Genomic DNA, 6316 nt, shown 5'->3' on the forward strand with positions numbered 1-6316 from the left:
GGCCAGCACAGTATCTATCGAACTCATCTTGTTCAGCAGGAACTGAAGCAGTGTTGTATGCTTCGTTGATTTCTTCAGGGGAGAAGTCTACTTTCACGCCTCTGATGAGGAGTTTTGGAAGATCTTCTTTCTTCATTCACTCCAAGAATGTAGTCACGCACTCAGTGCGAGCTCTTGAGGGAGGCTCAATGAAGAGTTCCCAATCCAATTCTGCTATATCCCCGGTCAGCCATCGGTCGAGATCTCCGTGTTTGGAGCTACTGAGGACTATGCCCCGTTCTGGTATGACTGTACGGTCGACTGTGGTTTGCTCAGGCTTGAGCTTTTTCCCTGTTCGGGTCCTCTTCTTGGAGATAGAAGCAACAGGTATAATGGCCTTTGGATGTGTCATGGCGTAATGTTCTGAGTATGAGGGATGGAGTGGGGAGTAAAGGTTGGATTTTTGTGGGTTGAAGGAGAAAAGATTATGAGAATGAAATAGTAGTTTTGTGTTTATAAAGGAACGCAGGAGAGGATGGGAAGGTTAAAACGCTCTGTATGGTGGTGATCGTGGCTTTGCTGAGTGGCGGATATGGGGGGTAAGAGCGTCTGCTGCACATAAATGCCTGGGGGAAAGCAACTGTCCTCTGCTCTGACGGTTTCTTCTTTTTGAAACTGCTACTCTCGCTTGATTGGAGGGATGTGACAGCACGACGTGGAGCTATTATCCTTCCGTTGCTTCCGCCACTCGGTTTTTTCTCTCTCTTTTCGCATGCGGCCCATTGCAGGCCCTTGGGTTAAAAGGGGCAAGTGGATCAGCCCAATTAGAACTTGGTTTCACATTGAGGGATCAAATTCTAAATGTTGGTTGCTCCTTGCTTTTGGGATCAGGTTGCTCAAGAGCAACCCCAAAACTAGCTTCCTGCAATGGTTAGCACATTAATTTTCTCAAACAAAGACAATAATAATAAAAAGAACGACGTGGAAATAAATCGGGTTGTCTCCCAGTAGCGCTTCGTTTATAGTCTTAGCTCGACTTGTTGCTCCGTAGGTCAGACTTCAGCTGGGTCATCGAGATGAGAAGTTAGTTTCTCATGCTCCTTGATCCCTCTATTATACTTCTTGAGTCTGTGTCCATTTACCCTGAGCGTTGCTCCAGATGTTTCATGAGCAATGGCAAATGCTCCATTGGGAAGTGCTTCAGTGATTGCATAAGGTCCCTCCCATCTTGATTTCAACTTTTCAGGAAACAGTTTCAATCTGGATCGATACAGCAGCATTTTGTCTCCAACTTCTAACTCTCTCTTCATAAGCTTTTTATCGTGCCACTTTTTCATCTGCTCCTTGTAGAGGTTGGCGTTTTCATATGCCTTGCTCCGGAATTCTTCCAGTTCAACCAACTGGAGCAACCTCTTTTCCCCAGCCATTCTGGAATCCATGTTTAGCAATGTGATGGCCCAGAATGCTTTGTGTTGAAGTTCCAGAGGCAAGTGACACGCTTTTCCAAACACCAACTTATAGGGGGAGCAGCCAATGGGCGTTCGATAAGCTGTTCGATACGCCCATAGGGAATCATCCAATTTGTTGGACCAATCTTTTCTATCTGGGTTTACGACCTTTTCCAGGATTTTTGTTCTCTCCCTGTTGGACACCTCTACCTGCCCACTGGTCTGTGGGTGGTAAGGGGTGGCAATTTTATGCTGCACTCCATATTTCTTCAGGAGCAATTGGAATTGTTTGTTCACGAAGTGTGTACCCCCGTTGCTGATAATTGCTCTAGGGGTTCCAAATCGAGTGAAAATATTCTTTTTGATGAACTTCAGCACTTTCCTAGCATTATTAGTGGGGTAGCAACAGCTTCTACCCATTTTGACACATAGTCAACTGTAACAAGTATATACTTGTTTCCAAAGGAAGGTGGGAAAGGCCCCATGAAATCAATGCCCCATACATCGAACAATTCAACCTACATTATTGGAACAAGGGGCATTTCATGCTTTCTTGTAATGTTCCCTGTTCTCTGGCACCTGTCACATTTTTTAACAAAAACATTAGCATCTTTAAACAAGGAGGGCTAGTATAAACCTGACTGCAGCACTTTAGCTGTTGTTCTTGCTCCAGCAAAGTGTCATCCATAAGGGAAATTGTGGCATTGCTCCAGTATTTTCTGTTGTTCTCCTTCAGGGATACACCTTCGAAGTAATTGGTCAGAACACCTTTTGTAGAGCAAAGGGTCGTCCCAGAAATACTGCTTAGCTTCATGATGGAACCTCTTTCTCCCTTGGTGATTCAAGTGGTATGGCTCGATTCCGGCAGCCAGGTAGTTTGCAATATCTGCAAACCAAGGAGCTTGTTTTTTAGCGATCATTAGAAGCTGCTCATCAGGGAATGTCTCCTTGATATGATCTCCTTCTTGTGGGCTTGCTCTCTCTCATCGAGATAGGTGGTCAGCCACCTTGTTATCACTTCCTCTCCGGTCCTTGATCTCAAGGTCAAATTCTTGGAGCAACAGTACCCATCTAATTAGTCTTGGCTTTGCATCCTTCTTAGCAAAGAGTTGCTTGATTGCTGAATGATCAGTGAAGACTGTGACTTTGGAACATATTAGATATGAACGAAACTTGTCACATGCAAATACAACTGCCAGCATCTCCTTCTCTGTCACTGTGCAGTTGGCTTGTGCCGGAGTAAGAGTTCTACTAGCGTAGTAAACAGTTCTGAAGACTTTGTCTTTTCGCTGCCCAAGAACTACTCCCAAGCCGAAGTCGCTGGCGTCACACATTAGTTCAAAAGGAAGACTCCAATCTGGGCTTTGAATGATGGGTGCGGACACCAGCCTCAACTTGAGCTCCAGGAAGGTTGTCAAACATTTTTCATCAAAATTGAACTTCCTGTCTTGCTCCAAAAGTTCACAAAGTGGTTTGGCGATTTTGGAGAAGTCTTTAATGAAACTTCTGTAGAACCCAACATGTCCCAAGAAGCTTCAGATCCCTTTTATGGTGGTAGGGGGAGGTAGCTTCTCAATTGCTTCCACCTTAGCCTTATCCACCTCGAGGCCCTTGCTTGAGATTTTGTGTCCTAGCATAATGCCTTCTCCTACCATGAAGTGGCATTTTTCCCAATTCCAATTCAGCACCAAATTGCTCTTGACACATCTTTTCAATACCTGTTCAAGGTTATTGAGGCAAGTAGGAAAAGAGCAACCAATGATAGAAAAATCATCCATGAAAATTTCTACTGCTTTTCCTACAAAATCAGTAAACAAAGCAAACATGCATCTCTGAAAAGTTGCAGGGGCATTACATAGCCCAAAAGGCATTCTTCTGAATGCAAACGTCCCAAAGGGGCACGTAAAAGTGGTTTTGTGCTGGTCTTCAGGAGCAACTGGGATTTGGTTGTATCCCGAATACCCATCTAAGAAACAAAAGAATTCTTTCCCAGCTAGATGATCCAGCATTTGGTCAATAAAAGGAAGGGAAAATGATCCTTTCGGGTAGCATTATTTAATTTCTTGTAGTCTTGACAAATCCTCCACCCAGTTATTTTTTTGGTGGCTATTAACTCTTGTTTGTCATTTTCAACTACAGTAATGCCACCCTTTTTTGGAACGCATTGCACAGGAGCAACCCATTTACTATCTGAGATGGGATAGATTATACCTGCATCAAGCCATTTGATGATTTCTTTTCTTACCACCTCCTTCATATTGGGATTCAGCCTCCTTTGATTCTCCACAGATGAGCTGTCAGGGTCTTGGAGCAAAATCTTGTGCATGCAAATTGTTGGGCTAATTCCTTTTATGTCAGCCATGGTCCAGCCGATTGCTCCTTTGTAATCCTTGAGCTTTTGTGTGAGTTGAAGTTCCTGTTCATGGGTTAGCAAAGAAGAAATAATCACAGGGAGAGTGTTGTCTTTACCCAAATAAGTATATTTCAGGTGTTCAGGTAAGAGTTTTAACTCCAAGGTAGGTGGTTGCTCTACTGAAGGCAATTTCGGTCTTTGCTCCTGCTCTGATCGGTTTAAGGATTCAAAGACCCTTTCTTTCCTTCCCTGGGGTTGGTGGAAACTGATGGATGCAAGGTATTCTTCCAGCTCTTCAAAGTCCTTAACGCCTATCTCTGGCTGCAAATGCTCCTGCTGTTCTTCTCGTATGACCGAGTCAAGGATCAAAATGCTAGAGCATTCCTTAGTGTTATCTTCATCAAACCTTATTGCTTTCATGACATTAAACTTCACTTCTTCTCCGTTTACACTCATAGAAAGTTCACCCTTTCTGACATTTATGATAGCATCACCGGTAGCCAGAAATGGTCTGCCCAGAATTATTGGAACTTCTTGATCTGCTTCAAAATCTAAGATGATGAAGTCAGCTGGTAGAATGAACTTGTCTACTTGGACAAGGACATTCTCAATTTTTCCTTCTGGCTTGGCTATAGATCGGTCTGCAATTTGAAGAGTGACTGTGGTTGGTCTTGCTGCTCCTATGTCAAGCTGCTTGAAGATGGAAGCTGGCATTAGATTTACACTTGAGCCCAGATCACAAAGTGCCCGACCAAGATAGTTCTTCCCAACTGTACACGGGATGGTGAATATACCAGAATCCTTTAGTTTGGGAGGAATTTTACTCAGGTACTTGCACGATTGTTGAGTGAGGGCTCCGGTCTCAAACTCTTCGATCTTTCTTCTTTTTGACAAAATGTCCTTCATAAATTTTGCATATGAAGGCATTTGCTCCAGAGCTTCTACTAGAGGGATATTTATGTGAAGTTGTTTCATCAAGTCAAGAAACTGGCTAAACTGCTTATCCTCGTGTTGCTTTTTTAACCTCTGTGGAAAAGGAGGCTCGATCGGTTCACTCCTTCTCTTGCATGGGGGAACATAAGTTGGAACTGGAACTGGTTCACTGACTTTTGTTGCCCCAAGGTCTGCTACAGGTGTTGCGTCATCCGGTTTGATTTCAGCAGACTCATTGCTTTGGACCTTCTCTTCTGGTCCTGTCTGAGCTTCAAGGTGTGAAGGGTCAGTGGCTTCTTCAACTTCCTTTCCTATGGGTTGTTTTGCTGGTTCGCGCTTTTGAGGTCGTGCCACTAAGTCTGGGGGTGGTAAGGTCTTTCCATCTCGTAGGCTTATAGCATTACAATGCTCCTGGTTATCTTGAGACGACTTTTCTGTGTCACTAGGGAGTGTCCCTAGTTGCCTCTGTTTGAGTGCTCCAGCCAGCTGACAAATTTGGGTTTCTAGGTTTCGCATGGCTGCGCTGTTATGATTCATGTACTGCTTGACAGAAGTCTCAAAGGATTGGGACTTTCCTTCACCCTTATCCCAGTTTTGTTGGTTCTGCCTGGGATACGGGGGTCGATTCTGGTAGTTTCCTCCACTACCTCCAGCATTATTCTGATTCCTCCAGCCTCGGTTATTGTTCCCTTGATGGTTGTCATTGCTCCTGTTGTTGTTGTCATACCCTCCTGCATAGCACACAACAACTCTGACTTGATTGAGTCAAAAGAAGTTGCTCAGGTGTTTTTTTCTGTTCCATGGGCTTCCAGTTTTTTATAGTGTTCTGGAGCGAAGCCATTTGTGTAGAAAGAGCATCAGCTGAGCTTAGCTCAAGAACTCCTGCTTTCTTGGGAGCACTGTGTCGTGTGGAAGGCCATGAAATATGTTTTTTTGAAAGTTTTTCCAACAACTGGTAGGTTTCTGGATAAGTAAAATCCAAAAGATCTCCCCCTGCGGCTGCATCAACAGTTGCTTTCAATGGTGGGGTTAAACCATGATGAAACGTGTGAATGATGCCCCAATCAGAAGCTCCATGATTCGGGCAGATTTGTATCAACTCTTTAAAGCGTTCCCACGCTTCATACAGACTTTCTCCATCATACATTTGAAAAGAAGCTATATCAGCCCTCACTTGGGCTTGTTTTGCTTGGGGAAAAAATCGGGTAACAAACTGTTCCGCCAATTGCTCCCAACTGGTGATGGAGTTTGGGGGCAATGTTCTCCTCCATTCTTTGGCTTTTCCAGCTAAGGAAAATGGAAAAAGCCGCATCCGCATGTTTTCTTCCGAAATATCATGAACTTTGAAATTGTCAACTATCTCAGTGAAATTGTCCAAATGACTGTGAGGGTCTTCCATGGGTAGTCCATGGAACTGACCAGCGTTCATAATCATTTGGAACATTGCAGGTTTTATTTCAAAGTTCGGGATATTCAGAGGAGGGGGAACATAGCCTCGTTCTGGACCATTTCTGAAGGGAGCAGCCATATCATTCAATGATGGCCCTCTTCCTCCATTCGGTCCTTGTTCAGGCTCATGATTATGATTTCCATTGTTATCATT

At 44.0% G+C, this 6316-nt stretch overlaps 1 non-coding gene across 1 annotated transcript; it reads left to right on the forward strand.

Moving 5' to 3' along the window:
• The first annotated feature begins 5781 nt into the window (after window positions 1-5781).
• On the forward strand, window positions 5782-5889 carry LOC133304709 (small nucleolar RNA R71). The gene has a single exon (XR_009750651.1). It is a non-coding gene; the product is annotated as a small nucleolar RNA R71 (small nucleolar RNA).
• Window positions 5890-6316: the final 427 nt, after the last annotated feature.

The sequence above is a fragment of the Gastrolobium bilobum genome, unplaced genomic scaffold, assembly GCF_033153095.1.
Source record: "Gastrolobium bilobum isolate Gb01-03AN ecotype WA unplaced genomic scaffold, APGP_CSIRO_Gbil_v1 utg63422, whole genome shotgun sequence".
NCBI lineage: Eukaryota > Viridiplantae > Streptophyta > Magnoliopsida > Fabales > Fabaceae > Gastrolobium > Gastrolobium bilobum.